The sequence below is a fragment of the Borostomias antarcticus genome, assembly GCF_949987555.1.
Source record: "Borostomias antarcticus genome assembly, chromosome: 1".
Classification (NCBI taxonomy): domain Eukaryota; kingdom Metazoa; phylum Chordata; class Actinopteri; order Stomiiformes; family Stomiidae; genus Borostomias; species Borostomias antarcticus.
The window spans coordinates 42,772,682-42,794,760 of NC_140234.1; positions in this window are offsets into that span (position 1 = coordinate 42,772,682).

Here is a 22,079-nt window from a genome sequence, read left to right on the forward strand (position 1 = left end):
ACAAACCACATCTTTCTGCAGGCCTACAAACAAGCAACGTGAGATCCCTGGTAAATAAGATGGACAAGCTTATGGCACTTAGAGTCAGACAGAGCACCAGGAGGGTAGTATTATGCTTTTCTGAGACATGGCTGCATAACAGCCTCAACTTACTTAAATGTTACCATTGGCGGTGTTCTCACTGTGCAGGCAGACAGTAACCAAGCTAGCGGTAAGCATAAGAAACCAGGCTAGCGATAGGCCTTAGCAGAATAAACCAGACTAGTGGTCAGCATAAAAAAAACAGGCTAGCGGTGAGCAGAAGAAACCAGGCTAGCAGGCAGTAGAAGAAACCAGGCTAGCTTTAGACCTAAGCAGAATAAACCAGGCTAGCGGTAAGTAGAGGAAACCAGGCTAGTGGTCAGCATAAGAAACCAGGCTAGTGGCAGGCCTTAGCAGAATAAACCAGTTTAGTAGTCAGCATAAGAAACCAGGCTAGCGGTCAGCAGAAGAAACCAGACTAGTGGCAGGCCTTAGCAGAATAAACCAGCTTAGTGGTCAGCATAAGAAACCAGGCTAGCGGTCAGCAGAAGAAACCAGGCTAGTGGCAGGCCTTAGTAGAATAAACCAGGCTAGCGGTCAGCAGAAGAAACCAGGCTAGCAGTTAGCAGAAGAAATCAGGCTAGCGGGCAGTAGGAGAAACCAGGCTAGCGGTTAGAAGAAGAAACCAGCCTAGCGGTTAGTAGAAGAAACCAGGCTAGTGGTTAGCAGAAGAAACCAGGCTAGCGGTTAGTAGAAGAAACCAGGCTAGCGGTAAGTAGAAGAAACCAGGCTAGTGGTTAGCAGAAGAAACCAGGCTAGCAGTTAGTAGAAGAAACCAGGCTAGCGGTAAGTAGAGGAAACCAGGCTAGCGGTAAGCAGAAGAGAGGGAGGTAGGCCATGTTTATGAACAACAAGTGGTGCAAACCTGATCATGTTATTGTAAAGGAACCAATCTATAGTCCAGACATTGAACTGGTGGCTGTTAGCCTGCACCTGTACTATCTAATGGTGTTCTCACACAGCATTACTATGGTTGTACACATCTCCCCTCTGCCAGTGCGGGATCTGCATGTGAGGTCATCCACTCAGTCATAGCAAGACAAAGCAGCCCAGAGCTTTGGTGGCAATATCCGGCAGCTTCAAGCATGCCTCTCTCTCATCCACCATGACCACCTTCAGTCAATTTGTGAAATGCCCCACCAGAGCAACAAACCACATCTTTCTGCAGGCCTACAAACAAGCAACGTGAGATCCCTGGTAAATAAGATGGACAAGCTTATGGCACTTAGAGTCAGACAGAGCACCAGGAGGGTAGTATTATGCTTTTCTGAGACATGGCTGCATAACAGCCTCAACTTACTTAAATGTTACCATTGGCGGTGTTCTCACTGTGCAGGCAGACAGTAACCAGGCTAGCGGTAAGCATAAGAAACCAGGCTAGCGATAGGCCTTAGCAGAATAAACCAGGCTAGTGGTCAGCATAAGAAACCAGGCTAGCGGTGAGCAGAAGAAACCAGGCTAGCAGGCAGTAGAAGAAACCAGGCTAGCTTTAGACCTAAGCAGAATAAACCAGGCTAGCGGTAAGTAGAGGAAACCAGGCTAGTGGTCAGCATAAGAAACCAGGCTAGTGGCAGGCCTTAGCAGAATAAACCAGTTTAGTGGTCAGCATAAGAAACCAGGCTAGCGGTCAGCAGAAGAAACCAGGCTAGTGGCAGGCCTTAGCAGAATAAACCAGCTTAGTGGTCAGCATAAGAAACCAGGCTAGCGGTCAGCATAAGAAACCAGACTAGCGGCAGGCCTTAGTAGAAGAAACCAGCTTAGTGGTCAGCATAAGAAACCAGGCTAGCGGTCAGCAGAAGAAACCAGACTAGTGGCAGGCCTTAGCAGAATAAACCAGCTTAGTGGTCAGCATAAGAAACCAGGCTAGCGGTCAGCAGAAGAAACCAGGCTAGTGGCAGGCCTTAGTAGAATAAACCAGGCTAGCGGTCAGCAGAAGAAACCAGGCTAGCGGTTAGCAGACGAAATCAGGCTAGCGGGCAGTAGAAGAAACCAGGCTAGCGGTTAGTAGAAGAAACCAGGCTAGCGGTTAGTAGAAGAAACCAGGCTAGTGGTTAGCAGAAGAAACCAGGCTAGCGGTTAGTAGAAGAAACCAGGCTAGCGGTAAGTAGAAGAAACCAGGCTAGTGGTTAGCAGAAGAAACCAGGCTAGCAGTTAGTAGAAGAAACCAGGCTAGCGGTAAGTAGAGGAAACCAGGCTAGCGGTAAGCAGAAGAGAGGGAGGTAGGCCATGTTTATGAACAAGTGGTGCAAACCTGATCATGTTATTGTAAAGGAACCAATCTATAGTCCAGACATTGAACTGGTGGCTGTTAGCCTGCACCTGTACTATCTAATGGTGTTCTCACACAGCATTACTATGGTTGTACACATCTCCCCTCTGCCAGTGCGGGATCTGCATGTGAGGTCATCCACTCAGTCATAGCAAGACAAAGCAGCCCAGAGCTTTGGTGGCAATATCTGGCAGCTTCAAGCATGCCTCTCTCTCATCCACCATGACCACCTTCAGTCAATTTGTGAAATGCCCCACCAGAGCAACAAACCACATCTTTCTGCAGGCCTACAAACAAGCAACGTGAGATCCCTGGTAAATAAGATGGACAAGCTTATGGCACTTAGAGTCAGACAGAGCACCAGGAGGGTAGTATTATGCTTTTCTGAGACATGGCTGCATAACAGCCTCAACTTACTTAAATGTTACCATTGGCGGTGTTCTCACTGTGCAGGCAGACAGTAACCAGGCTAGCGGTAAGCATAAGAAACCAGGCTAGCGATAGGCCTTAGCAGAATAAACCAGGCTAGTGGTCAGCATAAGAAACCAGGCTAGCGGTGAGCAGAAGAAACCAGGCTAGCAGGCAGTAGAAGAAACCAGGCTAGCTTTAGACCTAAGCAGAATAAACCAGGCTAGCGGTAAGTAGAGGAAACCAGGCTAGTGGTCAGCATAAGAAACCAGGCTAGTGGCAGGCCTTAGCAGAATAAACCAGTTTAGTGGTCAGCATAAGAAACCAGGCTAGTGGCAGGCCTTGAAAATAAACCAGGCTAGCGGTCAGCAGAAGAAACCAGGCTAGCAGTTAGCAGAAGAAATCAGGCTAGCGGGCAGTAGAAGAAACCAGGCTAGCGGTTAGAAGAAGAAACCAGCCTAGCGGTTAGTAGAAGAAACCAGGCTAGTGGTTAGCAGAAGAAACCAGGCTAGCGGTTAGTAGAAGAAACCAGGCTAACGGTAAGTAGAAGAAACCAGGCTAGTGGTTAGCAGAAGAAACCAGGCTAGCAGTTAGTAGAAGAAACCAGGCTAGCGGTAAGTAGAGGAAACCAGGCTAGCGGTAAGCAGAAGAGAGGGAGGTAGGCCATGTTTATGAACAAGTGGTGCAAACCTGATCATGTTATTGTAAAGGAACCAATCTATAGTCCAGACATTGAACTGGTGGCTGTTAGCCTGCACCTGTACTATCTAATGGTGTTCTCACACAGCATTACTATGGTTGTACACATCTCCCCTCTGCCAGTGCGGGATCTGCATGTGAGGTCATCCACTCAGTCATAGCAAGACAAAGCAGCCCAGAGCTTTGGTGGCAATATCTGGCAGCTTCAAGCATGCCTCTCTCTCATCCACCATGACCACCTTCAGTCAATTTGTGAAATGCCCCACCAGAGCAACAAACCACATCTTTCTGCAGGCCTACAAACAAGCAACGTGAGATCCCTGGTAAATAAGATGGACAAGCTTATGGCACTTAGAGTCAGACAGAGCACCAGGAGGGTAGTATTATGCTTTTCTGAGACATGGCTGCATAACAGCCTCAACTTACTTAAATGTTACCATTGGCGGTGTTCTCACTGTGCAGGCAGACAGTAACCAGGCTAGCGGTAAGCATAAGAAACCAGGCTAGCGATAGGCCTTAGCAGAATAAACCAGGCTAGTGGTCAGCATAAGAAACCAGGCTAGCGGTGAGCAGAAGAAACCAGGCTAGCAGGCAGTAGAAGAAACCAGGCTAGCTTTAGACCTAAGCAGAATAAACCAGGCTAGCGGTAAGTAGAGGAAACCAGGCTAGTGGTCAGCATAAGAAACCAGGCTAGTGGCAGGCCTTAGCAGAATAAACCAGTTTAGTGGTCAGCATAAGAAACCAGGCTAGTGGCAGGCCTTGAAAATAAACCAGGCTAGCGGTCAGCAGAAGAAACCAGGCTAGCAGTTAGCAGAAGAAATCAGGCTAGCGGGCAGTAGAAGAAACCAGGCTAGCGGTTAGAAGAAGAAACCAGGCTAGCGGTTAGTAGAAGAAACCAGGCTAGTGGTTAGCAGAAGAAACCAGGCTAGCGGTTAGTAGAAGAAACCAGGCTAGCGGTAAGTAGAAGAAACCAGGCTAGTGGTTAGCAGAAGAAACCAGGCTAGCAGTTAGTAGAAGAAACCAGGCTAGCGGTAAGTAGAGGAAACCAGGCTAGCGGTAAGCAGAAGAGAGGGAGGTAGGCCATGTTTATGAACAACAAGTGGTGCAAACCTGATCATGTTATTGTAAAGGAACCAATCTATAGTCCAGACATTGAACTGGTGGCTGTTAGCCTGCACCAGTACTATCTAATGGTGTTCTCACACAGCATTACTATGGTTGTAAACATCTACCCTCTGCCAGTGCGGGATCTGCATGTGAGGTCATCCACTCAGTCATTGCAAGACAAAGCAGCACAGAGCTTTGGTGGTAATATCTGGCAGCTTCAAGCATGCCTCTCTCTCATCCACCATGACCACCTTCAGTCAATTTGTGAAATGCCCCACCAGAGCAACAAACCACATCTTTCTGCAGGCCTACAAACAAGCAACGTGAGATCCCTGGTAAATAAGATGGACAAGCTTATGGCACTTAGAGTCAGACAGAGCACCAGGAGGGTAGTATTATGCTTTTCTGAGACATGGCTGCATAACAGCCTCAACTTACTTAAATGTTACCATTGGCGGTGTTCTCACTGTGCAGGCAGACAGTAACCAGGCTAGTGGTCAGCATAAGAAACCAGGCTAGCGGTGAGCAGAAGAAACCAGGCTAGCAGGCAGTAGAAGAAACCAGGCTAGCGGTTAGCAGAAGAAATCAGGCTAGCGGGCAGTAGAAGAAACCAGGCTAGCGGTTAGTAGAAGAAACCAGGCTAGAGGTTAGTAGAAGAAACCAGGCTAGTGGTTAGCAGAAGAAACCTGGCTAGCGGTTAGTAGAAGAAACCAGGCTAGCGGTAAGTAGAAGAAACCCGGCTAGCGGTAAGCAGAAGAGAGGGAGGTAGGCCATGTTTATGAACAACAAGTGGTGCAAACCTGATCATGTTATTGTAAAGGAACCAATCTATAGTCCAGACATTGAACTGATGGCTGTTAGCCTGCACCTGTACTATCTAATGGTGTTCTCACACAGCATTACTATGGTTGTACACATCCCCCCCTGCCAGTGCGGGATCTGCATGTGAGGTCATCCACTCAGTCATAGCAAGACAAAGCAGCCCAGAGCTTTGGTGGCAATATCTGGCAGCTTCAAGCATGCCTCTCTCTCATCCACCATGACCACCTTCAGTCAATTTGTGAAATGCCCCACCAGAGAAAATACAACTTTGTACTTGGCTGCATGTGGATGTCAAGGAGGCTTACAGTGCCACAGCACTTCTATCCCTTGGAAGATCTGGCAACAACCTAGTCCACCTCAGGCCCCTCTACAACCTAGTCCAACTCAGGCCTCTCTACAACCTAGTCCACCTCAGGCCTCTCTACAGCCTAGTCCACCTCAGGCCCCTCCACAACCTTGTCCACCTCAGGCCTCTCTACAGCGTAGTCCACCTAAGGCCTCTCTACAACCTAGTCCACCTCAGGCCTCTCTACATCCTAGTCCACCTCAGGCCCCTCTACAACCTAGTCCACCTCAGGCCTCTCTACAACCTAGTCCACCTCAGGCCTCTCTACAGCCTAGTCCACCTCAGGCCTCTCTACAACCTAGTCCACCTCAGGCCTCTCTAGCACCTAGTCCACCTCAGGCCTCTCTACAACCTAGTCCACCTCAGGCCTCTCTACAGCCTAGTCCACCTCAGGCCTCTCTACAAGCCTGTGGTACGACGGTAACCAATAACCATCAGAAGAGAGAGGAGATGGTCACCGGAGTCAGACGAGGTCCTGAAGCACTGCTTTGAGACAGACTGCTAAGTGCTCTGTGACCTTCATGGAGAGGACATCAATGGGCTAACCCACTGTATTATGGACTGTATCAATTTCGGTGTGTATAGTGCTGTACCCACCAAGAGGTTTTACCCTAGTCTTAAACGCGCTCCTACTGCTTCTTTGACACAAAGGGGTGATATACATCATTGTAGTATAGTATAGTATTGTAGGTAGAGCGGCTGGCTGGGTCCCCGGTTCGATCCCAGCTCCTGGCAGTGTGCGGAAGTGTCACTGACACTGAACACCAAAATTGCTCACGTCCGGCATGGTGGCGCAGTACTTATCACTGTCACATGACAGCAAGAAGGTCCTGGACCTTTCTGTGTGGAGTTCGTATATTCTACCCATGTTCACAAGAGTTTCCCCCACAAAGAACCAAATACGAAAAACATGCAGAAGAACAGATGCTCTTCAGTCCTGTCCCTGACCAGGACTTGGACTGAGCACTTGGACTTCGTCCCCGGGTGCCATTGACGAGGCTGCCCACTGCTCCTGGCTGCCCCTGGAGGAGGACGGCTTGGATGGGATAAATGCAGAGGACAAATTCCACCAGCGACCACTGAAGGTTTGTTAGAACATGAGGAGAGGGGGGAGGGTCAGTTAGTGTGTGTGTGTGTGTGTGTGTGTGTGTGTGCGTGTGTACTTGCATGCTACTCTCATGCTCTCATTTTATTCTTGTTCATTCCCTGCTTCTCACATCCTCTCCTCCCTCTAATCCCTATTCTACGATCCACGCTTCCCCCCTCTCATCTTTGGCCCAATTTTTTTTCTTACGCTCATTTTTCTCCCCTCCTCCCTCTCTCCCTCTCCCCCAGCCCCTGCTCCCTCTCCTCTAAAGGACCCCCAGCCCCTGCTCCCTCTCCCCTGAAGGACCCCCAGCCCCTGCTCCCTCTCCCCTAAAGGACCCCCAGCCCCTGCTCCCTCTCCCCTGAAGGACCCCCAGCCCCTGCTCCCTCTCTCCTGAAGGACCCCCACCCCCCTGCTCCCCTGAGGAGCCCCCTCCCTCTCCCCTGAGGAGCCCCCTGCCCCCTCCCTCTCTCCTGAAGGACCCACAGCTGCATTCTAAAAATGGAACATGCAGCGAGCAGAGCCGTATCTAGGCAACAGCATCTTACGGCGGACGGTGACATAATGCATAGAGGGAGTTCCTGATTCATTGTGTGAGACACATTTCTGCTCCGCTTCTCGGAGAGGAGCATGAGATCCTCTTATCTGTGCTGCATGCTGGACCGGTGCTCTGAATACAGCTAACAATGCGGTCGGCAGAATGTACTGTAATTGAAGACGACAGAATACAGAGTGGACTCTATGTCAGAGGAACTAACAGCCAAGGCAGTGGAATGGATGATGTCATAATATGGACAGCAGAGTAGGAACACTGGGTACACTACTGACATGATGAGCAGTGGAGTGGACATAAGACATAGTCTGCCATACAGGGAGTGTGTGTGTGTGTGTGTGTGTGTGTGTGTGTGTGTGTGTGTGTGTGTGTGTGTGTGTGGGTGTGTGTGTGTGCGTGCGGGGGGTTAAAGCAGCACAGCATGCCCACATGCAGAGACAGACGACTAGAGTCCAGAACACCAAACAAACGGCCCACTCCGTCGGCGGTACTTACGTACGCTGGGTGGTTCTGGTTCTGGCCCGGGGCCGGGGCTGCAGCAGGACCAGGGGTTCTGGTCCCGTCCGTCTCACAGGGGGGTCCACGGGAGAGCGGGGGGCTTTTGAGGGTGAGCAGGAGCAGCCCCGCGGATCAGCAGCATGTAGCCGTCAGAGAGCGCCCGGCCGCACACAGCTGGTCTGAGGAGGAAGAGTGAGCCCGGATCTGCCGCTGCTGGAAATCACACCGGGGTGCTCGGAAGACGACGTTGGTCATCTTTGTGTCGCCGCGAGTCCCGCGTTTCTTGGCAAATGGGGCCACCGACCGACCGACCTCTCCGACGGCGGTGGTGGCGGCGGCGGCTGCAGCGGCGGGAGGGGCTGGCCACAGACAGAGCCTCCACTGCCTGGTCAGCGAGCTGCAGGGCTGGACGTGGCAGCTCCCCCTCCCTCCCTCCTCCCTCTCAGAGCACAGCAGCGCTCACACACACACGCCGCCACCCTGCCGCGCACACGCGTCCCCACCTCGGCACTAGAGAACACTGGCTGCGGCGCTGCTGCCACGGCAACCTGAGAGCATCCTTCTCTCCTCCTCCTCGCCGGCTGCTGGGCCCCGCCTTCTGCTGCTGATGCGGTTGCCTGTGTGTCACCGACCAGCTACCGGCACACACACACACACATACACACACAAACGTTTATCCACACACACCGAGCACTCTCGAACAGCGACGCAACCCCGTCCACAGCTGAGCACAGCAGGCATGCATCAGAGCCTGGCAGGCAGGGGGCGGTGCGGTTGTTGACGGAAGCGTCCCTCTGCTCTAGCGGCGGTTTGACGCTCGGCAGGCTACAAGGTCGTCCGCCGCTCCGGCGCAATCCCACAGCCCCACGGGCTCAGAGCAGCGGTGGATCAGTAACCCCTGATTCAGAGCGGTCAACTACAGCGGAGACGACGACAGAGACCTTCCTGTCCTCCTCCCTGCAGATCGTCCTCTCCAGGCTACTCCTCGTTCACTACTGCTCTCCCTTACTCCCTCCCTCTCTCTATCACACCCCCGCTCAACCCTCCCCCCAGCAGAGACGCTCTCTCATGATCTCCCTCTCTCCCTCCATGTAGCATGGCAGCAGCAGACGGCATTAGGCTGATCACAAACACATGTCACTAACATATATTTACATTACGATTCCATACCACATATTTTAAAAATGCATCTGATCATTTATTTCACATTCGGTGGAATTGATGAGTGGAATTGCATCACGTCACAAAATTACATCATGCTTCTGCAAAGAGGACAAAGTTATTATTATGCCGATTGCAGCAACTCAACAACCACAGTAGGTGACAAAGAGAAATGTGTGTATTTGTGTGAACTTGTCAACACTGTAAATGAGGGAAACCTCATTTACGCTTTACGAGCATAAATAACGGTTATGAATGAGAACAGCAGAATTCAGGGTGAATGCCCACTGACAAGCGATGTGGCATTCGCAGGGTCTAGGTTTTTGAATTACATTTGGAATGGAATGTACATTTGGTTTGAATTTCTGTGGATAAATCTAAAGACTAGACTTTTCTACAGACCTTAAGTATTTTACTCGTAATCAGACATTTTCCACAAAGCATGTTTTCCACAAAGCATGTTTTAAAATAAGTTAACATGAATACTAATCATGATTAGCAAATATGCTAACTAGTTTTCAAAATGACTAATTACAGGCGGAGAGCAATATTTTTGGTTATTCTTTCTGTGAGTGATTCTAATAGCAAGCAGTAAAAACTACCAGACCAATTTTCATGAAACTTGGTGAAGAGGTGTAGCATTGGCCAAGGAAGAACCCAATCAACTTAGGAGCGGATCCGAATCACGGGGTGGATCCACTTATTATTTTTCTATTTTTCATGATTTTGATATTACTTTTGACTGAGGGCAGCAACAACAACTTCTCTCCATAAAGCTCTTAGCAAAAATGTTTGTGGACAGATTTAGGTCATTAGTGTCCCAAACTGCTAAAATGTTGCCTGAATGAGCAGGGAGACATTTTGTTTTGACAACTGATAAGTTTATATGTTGCACAGCAAATCATTTTTTTTATTTTTTATTTTATTTTTTATCACAGAATGATTTTTGTAACTTCATACGAAACGTGTGTAGTAGTGTAGTGTAGTGAAGTGATGGAGCAGAGGGAATTGTGATTTTATAGAGTAGGTGGTCAATATTATTAAATTTTTCTATTTAATCATGTTTTATGTTTTTTCTTGTATATTATAAGGACATGTGCATGAACGTGCGGCACACTTTCCCGGTCCCGGTTTGAAAACGTGGTCATCCTAAGTATGAAGTCAGTGTATGGGCTGAATGTTTCCATTTTTTCTCTCAAAAACCCTGGCACATGCAAGAGTAGATGTATAGTATACTACTCAACACTTTGATCATTTCTGGTCTTTGGCCACATATGACACACACAAACACGTGAATGAGGGGCAACACAGCACACACAGGAGACACACACACATCTTCAGTGGTCGTTGGTGGAATTTGTCCTGTGTATTTATCCCATCCAAGCCGTTCTCCTCCAGGGGCAGCCAGGAGCAGTGGGCAGCCTTGTCAATAGCTTCTCCCTGTTCAATTTGTGTGTGTGTCACTAAGATCAGCACATACTCTGGTGGATGTTGAAGTGTTTAGATTGCTAGCCAACCCTTTGACTGTACAGTACTCAGCTGCTGATGCAGCAGTGGTTGTCACGGAGAGGGGCTGTCACGAGGTCACAATCTTTACAGTGAAAGACCCTAGAACTCAGTGTGGGTCCTTCTCTGCCTCCATCCAAACGATGCTCCGCCCCTCTCCTCCCGCCCTATGCTCTCCAGAGCTGTCCATGGGCCTCGGATACGTGAGTGGACTAGAAATGTCACCATGCCAATTCAATTACACACTTCTCAATACCAATTTTGATACCATAACAAAAAAGGGGGATTGCGAGGGGGGCGGAGCGGTGTTGTGTGTGTGTATGTGTGTGTGTGTGTGTGTGTGTGTGTGTGGGGGGGGGGGGTAAAAGAGTGATGTTTTTATAATTGATTTGGACTGTCATATAACCTGTCTGATCATTGCTCTCTCCATCCTGCTCTTCCTTCCCCAATCCAGGTTCAGTCTCCAGCCTCCTTTCCCCTCATCCATGTTCAGAAAAACAAAGCCTCTACCTAACCTTCACTTCACCATCCCTCTCCACCTCCACTTCTATCTCTGCTCCTATCTCTCCCCCTCCATCCCTCCCCATCTCATCTCATCCCATCTCCTCTCTCTCCATCTCCTCCCCATACACGTGCGTGCATGAACGTGCGGCACACTTTCCCGGTCCCGGTTTGAAAACGTGGTCATCCTAAGTATGAAGTCAGTGTATGGGCTGAATGTTTCCATTTTTTCTCTCAAAAACCCTGGCACATGCAAGAGTAGATGTATAGTATACTACTCAACACTTTGATCATTTCTGGACCTCGAGGGTCTTTGGCCACATATGACACACACAAACACGTGAATGAGGGGCAACACAGCACACACAGGAGACACACACACATCTTCAGTGGTCGTTGGTGGAATTTGTCCTGTGTATTTATCCCATCCAAGCCGTTCTCCTCCAGGGGCAGCCAGGAGCAGTGGGCAGCCTTGTCAATGGTGCCCGGGGACCAAGTCCAAGTGCTCCGTCCAGGTCCTGGTCAGGGACAGCACTGAAGATCATCTTTAGGATTTACTATTTAGTAGGCCTAGGGTAAGATAACACCTCAACGTACATGTTGGCACTTTTATTAAACTATATACATAATTCACAAAATTCTAAAAGAAAAAACAGCAGCTGAGTACTGTACAGTCAAAGGGTTGGCTAGCAATCTAAGCACTTCAACATCCACCAGAGTATGTGCTGATCTTAGTGACACACACACAAATTGAACAGGGAGAAGCTATGTTCAAATAGGTCTATTAAGACACCATGCAGCCCTGTATGATCAGCATCCAATAATAGACTCCCTCAAACCCTGTCACACCAGTCCCTCCATATCCTCTCATCCCACTGAGAAACAACAGAGAATTTGTGAGCACTGTGTTCTGCTATCCCTGGTGCTGTAGATCAGCATCTATTCCAAAGACTACGGGGCATGAATCCTCTCAGAAACAACAGACCAATCACCAGTAGACCTGCTATCCATGTTTGAAATAACAGACCCCACACCAGTAGACCTGCTATCCATGTTTGAAATAACAGACCACACACCAGTAGACCTGCTATCCATAACAGACCAACACCAGTAGACCTGCTATCCATGTTTGAAATAATAGACCACACACCAGTAGACCTGCTAGACATGTTTGTAATAACAGACCACACACCAGTAGACCTGCTATCCATGTTTGAAATAACAGACCACACACCAGTGGACCTGCTAGCCATGTTTGTAATAACAGACCACACACCATTAGACCTGCTAAACATGTTTTCCCGTCATTTTTGTCATAATAATACCTCAGTTTCCTGTTTCACTCCTCCTCCATTTTCCCACCTCCCTCTGTGTTTTTCTCGCCTGCTGCTCCACCACTGACTCATCCTATCCTGTCCTCTCTCCTCCTCCATCCTTCCCTCATACCTGCCTCAGAGAACGTGTGTGTGTGTGTGTGTGTGTGTGTGTGTGTGTGTGTGTGTGTGTGAGATGACACGCATCAAGAGCCTCAAGCAATTCAAGGAAAGTAATCTCCCACCCCATGATATGACATCACCTGCTCCTCCTACACACCCAGCAAGCCCCCCCTCCCCACAAACACAAATTGCACTCTCCCTCTCACTCTCTCTCTCTCTCTCTCTCTCTCTCTCACACACACACACACACACACACACACACACACACACACACACACACACACACACAAACACACACACACACAAACACAAACATGTCTATGTAATAGGATGAAGACAGAGAGGAGGAGAGGCAGAGAAAGGCAGAGAATATGAAGATATGTGCAGAGAGGGACCCGGAGAGGAGTCAGACCTCGTAGGAATCTAGACCGCCTGCAGGGCTTAAGCTCCTGTCGTATCACACCGTTTTCTTTAGCGGGGAGGAGGTGGAGAGGGGCGAACATCTCGTCAGCACACAATAGGGCACTCAAAGCCATTAGTAGACAAATGACACTCCAGACATCCCTTCACTTGACAGAGGACACGGTAGAGAGCATCCTTTCAGCGCACACGGCTCCAGATACCCCTTTAGCAAAAAGATGGATGGATGGCTTTGTGCAGACATGCAAACAAGACATATGATCTTACAGCGACTAGAAAAAGCAATTATAGTCACTCAACACACTGACATCTGTATCACCTAATATAACATCTTTCAAAAACAAATGAATACATCCTGAGACAAATTAATACATCCTGAATCCAAATGAAGATTAAAACCACTGTGTGCAAAGATACTGGGGGTGGTTTGGGCAGGAAGTCACCAATCAAACATTGCTGTTTGTTCAGTCAACAGCGCCCCTAGAGTATGTGGTGTGAAAGTGCATCATTGTAGCACACAGCACCCTGTTCCTCTGTAATTCGGCCCTTGGAATGTATGTACGGTACCCCACCATAGTAATCCTGCATATATTATGAGATAAATCACGCTTTATTAATTCCCTAAGGGAAACTGGTATGTCAACAGTGACACACACAAAATGTATGGTCATGGTTTGTGTTCATTTTATGTTTCCGTTTACTGAAAATAATATATTCTGATGATTGTGTTTGGGTTTAATTACTAACCCAGCTGAGAAGATATGTGTGAATAACAACTGCTTATCTTCTTGAAGCTGAGGGGTAGATATAGCCTGGCTTCATCAGCCTGATCACGTGAGGTCACATTCTATTTCACTCTATAGAGCCGTCTGGTCATCCAACCATTCAAACTGAGTCCCAGCCGACCCGATATTGATCGTCAGGCCAATCACAACCATTTATCTAATATAGGGCGGTGTTGATACAACGAATGCACCCACTTGATACCATAGACATTATAAAGAACTAGACTGGCCATTGTGCTGTAGAATTCCAATGGACTCACATCCGACGTGGCAGCCATCTTGTGCAGGGCATCCCACTATGTGACGTCAATGATCCCACAGATTCACTGTGTATATTTTAAATGGTAGATGTTAGATCATCTGGGAGAAACAGTGTTTCCTGTGGAACTGATCTCTTGGTGTGGTGGTGTGTGAAAAAAAAGAGTCTGATTTTGAAACGGAAAAAACGGGAGATCGGAGACCACCCTTCTTCCTCCCTTGTTCTTCTCTCCTGTCCCCTTCCTTCTCCTCTCTCCTCTCTTGCGCTCCTCTCAACAATCTCTCTCTCCTCTTCTCTCTCACCCGTGCCTCCACTCTGTGCCTGTGCCACAATCCTGTCCTCTCCTACCACAATCCCTGCCTCTGCCTAAAAAAAACAATTAACTGAAGAGTAGGTCTATAAAGATGGCCTAACTTATCTCTCGTAAGGCTGGTAAAGTCCTAGAGCTTAAAATGTAATTACATGTAACTGGACGGAATAAAACAGTAAACCCACACTAGCACTTAATAAATCATATGGTTTATAGACATATTTTAATCAAATGTATTGTAGGTTACCATTATAACAGCAGCTGTAGATAAATAAATAAATAAAAAGGTAAGCTAGTCTTTAAACATGCCTAAATAATTTGTTGCTTTTTCTGTTATTTTGATTGGCACATTTTAGGTGGCTGGAGGAACATTAACGCAAGCTAGTGTTAGTTCAGCAAGCCAAAAAGACGGTCGCACAATCCATCTGGCAGCGCTGCGCCTGACTCGCACGAAAGTTGAAGAACCTACTCGCGCTTGTGGTTTATGTCTCCTTGACAACGCTCGCTTCGGCTCAAACTGTATTTTCAGATAACGTTACGTAACGTTAGCAACACAAGGCCAATTTATCATATTCATTTTTTTTACTTGTCCGATCAGATACCTGCATGAGGCATTCTTCTTGCCCGAACAGAGTTTACTGGTCCCTGTGAAGCGGGCAAAACTGTTAGCCTACAGGTAGCTTGCCTTGTTGCCCCCTGATGTGAATCATGGCTAGCTGGCAATAACCTAGCCTATAGCATAGGCCTACCTGACTGGTCTCATCATTCTCCTCTCTCTTCCTCTTCAATTACTTAGCCTACCTGATTGGTCTCTTCATTCTCCTCTCTTCCTCTTCCAAAATTGTCGTATGCCCATCTGGAAAATTGTATTGATATATTAGGTTATAGGATCTGCTAGTTGTCATGAGGGAATTATAAAACCAAAGGCTTGTAGCCTACTGTAACAGGCTATGAGCAATTCTAAAGCCAGACTGGAACTTCTCATACACATCATTCATCGCAAAAAAAAAAGAGTGCAACTGAATGGAAACAATCTTTTCCAGTACTTTGGATAAAAAAAAGGTCAATTTAGAGATGGGCCTAAAATTAGAACAGTTGGGTCCAGACTTGACAATAGATCATGGGTGGGTTTATTTTATCATGGCTTTGTGACTGTTTCAATAAACAATTGAAAACCGCGTGTAATATTTTGTATGTGAATCGACACAGGTCCATGTCTTTAACCAATTCCATAGTTTTAGATTTTTCTATGATCAAAGGGAATTAAATACTAGACAATGGGAGACACTCATATGACAGAACACATGTATACCATGCCCTTCCAGTCTAAGAGTGAACTATTATCAAAACCCGAGAGGCTATGTGGATTCTGTCCCTAAATTTACAGAATACGCTCAATCTGAGATGGTTCAGGTTTCAGCGAGTGGGGGCAGGGTCATGCACACAGCTCAGGTCCCTGGACTGGAGGTAGTTGGTCCACTCAGGGGTGGTGGCGGGAATTACACCAACGGTACAGCTCGGTAAATCGTCTTAAGACTCGGGATATTGTGTAGAGCCATTGTAAATTAACTGGCTTTTGTGGGAGTCAGTGTGTGAGAGGCATTTATTGTAACATGTGACATAGGTAAAGAGGTGATAGTTGGAGAAGGGTGCAAATGAGAATAAACTAGGGAATGTTATGACAGGTTTGATGGGAAGGTTAGTTGTCCAAAGAGTAACAAGTGCAGTGGTGTGTATTTTATGTGGCATGTGTGACAAACTGGAAAGTGTACCTTTTGCAGTCTATAGCTTACACACTTCAACCAGGGAGAGGGTTGTAGCCTTTAGCCTAAACACTTCATCCTGGGAGAGTGTAGTAGCCCATAGACTATATAGCCTACTAACACCAAGTGTAGGGGGGGGGGCATTCTTCTGGAAACTGTGAGGTGTAGAGAGAAACAAGAGTTGTGAGTGTTGTTCATAGATAGCTGAATTATCAAGAAATCTCCACACTGAGACTTGATGGTAAAGGTGGATCTTCCAGGCAGATGGAAGGCCTGGAGAATGATCATGTGGCATGTAGACATGCAGAGAAATAGGTCCTAAAATATATGTACCAAAATAGAATTAATGTAATGAGATGCTAAAAAGGACCTGACTCTCACTTGACGCCATCAGATGTATTGAATATGATTGCAGTTGTATGATGATGATGATGCTGTTGATGCTGTTGCATGACCTGATTCACCTGGTCAGGCGACACAGACACTCACATACATAGCTCAAATATGGCTATGGCGTGTTTCGCTAGTTGGCTTTGATGCGTTTGTTGCGCTTGGCCCTGTTATTGCTGCTTGCAGCTATATTTATCATTAGTTTTGTTATTACTACTATATTGTTGTTGTTAATATCACATCAAAACGCTCTATGCTCTATGATTGTTTTCTAACGATACAGCATGTGTACAACAGTATGTGGCTGTATACACGTTTCTGATCACCCCACCAGGGGGCGGAATATTACATAATCATCCCACAAACATTACTGTCTGTGTAGCCTCCTGGATCTTCCTGACGCAGCAGAGAGGTCTTGTTGTGTGAAGAAGGGAGGGAGTTTTGTACTGGAAGTGGCACAGTGGGTCTCTGCCATTATTACTATTCACAAACTGCATTCTATGGTTGAGCTTCTGTTTGGTGTAAATCAATTCTTACACCCCAACATATTCTGCCAATCATTCTATCACTCACAATCAATCTATTCACTCACTGACTTGACAGACGGATCTATACCAAAGACTATATAGCAAATATTACATATCCTCTTCTATACCAGAGGGTCTCGCTACGTCCTCCCAGCATGAAACTCTCACAGGCTGTGCACAACTGTCTGATGTCCCCGCCCTTTACTTGGAAATGAAACTGAAAATACAGTCCTTATAGGAGGAATAGGTTGTTTGAAACTGATTCAGATCAGCCCTAAAGAGGACCTGTGATAAGATAAAAGGTGAGGTGGACTTGTATGTAGGCTATGTCATGATGCAGTGTTAATTTCGTTAACGAAAATATTGACGAAAAATGTGCAATAGGGTTTGGACGCTTCTCAAAATATGCGTTAACGACCTTTTTCCCCATGACAAAGACGTGACGTTGACGTCCCGAAATGGATCTTTGAAAATAAAAACTGTGACTAAACTTTTTTGACTTTAGTTGACGAGAGACTAATGTTAGTGGTGGACGGACATACATTTTTTTTTATGAATTATCTTTTCGAGAAATGCAGTGCGTTGGTGTTACCCGTCCATCCGCGCGCTCTCATACCCAGACATGCATGCAAGAAGTATACAAATAGAAATATACAATTTCTATACAGTATCAATTAAGGGTAAGGGTAGTTAGTGGATGGATTGTGTACATGCTATATATGGATATGAATAATACATAAATAACCTTGGGGGGGCATGGGTGTGTTATGTAGTATAACTATGGGGGGTCACCGTTATTAACTGTTTTAGAGGAAAAACATTAATCAATGTCACTCAAAGTTGTGAGACATTCTGGTGTGTTGTCTACAGGCTGTGTTGTTTGCAGTTATCTCACACTGACATACCGTCAGCGAACCTCCAAGTCAACAGAAGAGCATGTCACTGAAGAGGAAGAGAGAAGGCAGTCCTTTCCCTGATTCACCGCCAAAGAGGAGTGGCAAGACGACGTATTTTCAAATGAACCCCAAAGGAGAATGTCATTCAGGGAAAGGTGAGGAGGTCGGTCCTGATACAAGTACACGTGCACACATTGACAAACATTGGGCCTGTGACTTGCTGCATGGTCCTCAGACACAGTACTGTAGTTCACCTACAGGGTGAAGTAGTGAGAATCAAGATAACCTCTACTCACATTGTTACTGTACTGATATTGCTCTTTGCTCCCAGGAAAATCATTCTATGTCAGGTTCTATGAAAATCACGTGTTCTTGCCATGATCAGGGATGTAGAACAAAAGCCCATGACAAAGTTGTTAATAATTATATAATTGGTATCAATCGCAGTGTCAAGCAGAATCACAATCAACAAATAAAAGAAGATAGAGATAGGAAACGATGTAAATTCATGCAGGTCAATGTCATTACAAGCGAACTGAGTCAGCCTTCTCCGTTTATGCCCCCTCTGCCTGGACCTCCCTTCAGAGTTTCTTGATGTTGATCTCCCTTGGACATTTAAACAATCTGCTCTCAAATTATCTTTCCTCTGTTTGCACCTGCTTTTATTCAGCTGCTTACCCCCTTCTTTTGTCTCACTTTTATATAACTTGTTCACCTATTTTGTATTTGTGTATCTTAATTTGCTTGTCTGATGCTCAACGTCATTGTAAATTAGGTTCGCCTCAATGGTCTTTCAAGTTTAAATAATGACTAAATAAATAAGAATAAAAGTAGGCTATTCAGGTCGAAGAGTCTGCTGAAAGATTTGCTTCCTTTCCCAAAAGTTGGAATGAGGCCTGAGATGAATACAGTCTATTTTGCGATTGACAGTCACTCAGTTTCTCCAATAGCAGGGAGAGGCCACCTTCAGGATCTCAGAGCCAGTTTTCCTGTGCCTAATGTCATAAGATCCAGTGTGGATGATGATTCTCATATCACTTGGACATGTAGAGAGGATAACTGGTATCAGCTCTGTTTGCTTCCTGACAGATGTGTCAGCCATGATTTTCAGTGTCTACCATCCTTACCTGCCTGGTAATAGAGTCCCCAATCAGAATAGTGACTGGCTCATCTGTTGTGGGGTTGGCGCTATTTCTTAGATTTATTGGTTTTGGCTAGCCTTAATGCTAGTGGTGGTGTGATTAACTTCCCTATTTGTGGTCAGCAAGCAATACAGTATCAATCACTACTGCACCTAATACAGTGAATACCATAAGTAAATGCCCCCCCCCCCCGCTCCAATGTCTCTGCAGTGTCTCTGCAGGCTTGTGCAGGCCCCATAGATGTGCTCTGTGACTTCTGCCTGGAGCAGAGGGTGAACGCAGTGAAGACCTGTCTGACCTGCAGCGCCTCCTACTGTGGGAACCATGTCACGCAGCACTACACCATCCCAGCTCTGCAGAGGCACGTTCTCTCTGAGGTCACCGCGGATGGGAGGGGCGGAGTTCACACAGACAGGGCTGTTGCACCGTGGACCAGCAGAAAGGTAAACACCCACGCATGCATTCCACAAAGTAAACCCCATTGTTCGAGTAGACAGACACATTTCAAACATTTCAAGGCAGGTTATTTAGTTCGGCATTATCTCTGTTATTTGAACTACTTAGTTCATTATTTAAATCACCCAAACTGATGTGTCATTCTCTGTTTAAGAATGACACTGTGGTGTCACCACAGAGGGCCCCGAAAAAGTGGAAGACAGGTTTGAGTGACCTTGAGAAGATGCAAAAGAAAATCAAGAAGTTGGAGAAGAAGAACTCTAAGCTGAAGAACATCGCGAAGATAAAGTCTAACCTGGAAGAAGAGATTTCTAAACTCAAGCGTGATAAAGATGAGCTCAGTAAAGAGAACGCTAGGCTCAAACAAGAAGCATTCTCCAAGAGCGTGCTTGGGGACATTCCATTTCCTGGCCAGACAGAGGCCGGTCAGTTATGGTCATGTTATGGTCACGGTATGATTGTGTGTCAGTTGTATGATTGTGTGGTTTTCTGGTGATTAGATAACTATGCTCTCATATGTTCTCAGGAAGGGTTAAGGAAGAAGATTTTACAGAAAAAGATGACGATGAAGAGGACAGGGATGATGAAGAGGACAGGGATGATGAAGACGATGATGAAGAGGACTTTTCAGATGGACTAGAAGAGGAAGATGTTGACAACCTGTTTGTTGATGATAATGATGACTATGTTGATGATAATGATGACTATGTTGATGATGATGATGATGATGATGATGATGATTTTATCTTTCTTTAGACACAGGAACCTTTCCAGACAGAATGAAGGTAGCAAAGGTTATTCCACTTTTCAAAACAGGAGATAAACATAGCCTTACTAACTATAGACCAGTGTCACTGCTGTCACACTTTTCCAAAGTGCTTGAGAAACTATTTGTACAAAAACTGGATATGTTCATTGAAAGGAATACACTGTTGAGTGAGAGCGTATGGGTTTAGGTCCAATCGTTCTACAGCTTCAGGGCTAATGAATATCATAGAAGACATAGCAACAGCTTCAGACAGTAGGGGTGTTTATTGATTAAAAAAAAAGAAAAAGCATTTGACACCATAGTTCATTCTATTTTATTATCAAAGTTACATACATATGGTGTGAGAGGAATGGTCTTAGACTGGTTAAGCAGCTATTTAGATAACACAACAACAGTATGTTCAGTTTGCTGGTAACACATAAGAGCATATGAGGATTGAATGTGGAATTCCACAAGGTTCAGTCTTGGGACCTAAACTTTTCATTTTATATATTAATGATATTTGTGATGTATCGAAGATATTGCGATTTGTACTTTTTGCAGATGACACCATTTTTTATAGTTCTGGACATGATTTAAAAGCTTTAGCAAATACAATTGATCAAGAAATGGTCAAACTTAAACGGTGGTTTGATGAAAATAAACCTAAAAAAATTCTTATGATTTTTGGTAAGAGAAAAATTGATGAAAATGTGTTACTGGCAATAGATGGAAGCAATATTGAAAGAGTAACTGAACTACGATTTTTGGGAGAAATATTAGATGATGGTCTGACATGGAAATCGCATATAGCCTATCACATGATGTCAAAAAGATGTCAGAGTATTTTTGCGTTAAACAAAGTTAAATATATGTTGAATTACAATGCAATGCGAACACTGTACTGTTCACGCCTATTGCCCTGTGTGGAAGTGTGGGGTAATACATATCAGAGCAACATAAATCCAGCTACTGTGTGGAAGTGTGGGGTAATACATCAGCTACTGTGTGGAAGTGTGGGGTAATACATCAGCTACTGTGTGGAAGTGTGAGGTAATACATCAGCTACTGTGTGGAAGTGTGGGGTAATGCATCAGCTACTGTGTGGAAGTCTGGGGTAATACATCAGCTACTGTGTGGAAGTTTGGGGTAATACATCAGCTACTGTGTGGAAGTGTGAGGTAATACATCAGCTACTGTGTGGAAGTGTGGGGTAATGCATCAGCTACTCTGTGGAAGTGTGGGGTAATGCATCAGCTACTGTGTGGAAGTGTGAGGTAATACATCAGCTACTGTGTGGAAGTGTGGGGTAATATCAGAGCAACATAAATCTACAGAAGAGAGCCGTCAGAATTATTCATAAAGCAAGTTTTCGGGAACACAAATATATTATTTATTAAATCTGGATCTTGGAGGGGGCTCGGGAGTTTGCCCAACCTGTCTACATGTGTTTTGTGGACTTGGAGAAGGCTTACGACCGGGTCCCTCGAGAGGTCTTGTGGAGGGTTATTCGGGAGTATGGGGTGAGGGGGTCCCTACTTAGCGCCATCCAATCCCTGTACACCATGGATGTATTATATAAACTGGATACAGCCACTCCATTCACTGGCCGCTATCAACAATGAAGCCCTATTGAACCGCGCCATCTTGGCAAAATTTGTAGTCATTTGACTATTTCCGGTTACTTTTGACTTGCGCAGTTGTGCTTTTCTGGCCTTCCGGTTACTTTTGACTTGCGCAGTTGAGCTTCTCTGGCCGACGCGCGTCCACGAAAAAGTTCACATTTATCTGAAATGTAGACGCGCGTTCCCGGCTCTCTCTGCTCTCCCCGCTTTGATTTAGCAATGAAAACCGGCTTGCATATTAACCTGTTTTTGTCAAATATATCAATTGGAGAAATTATTTTTTG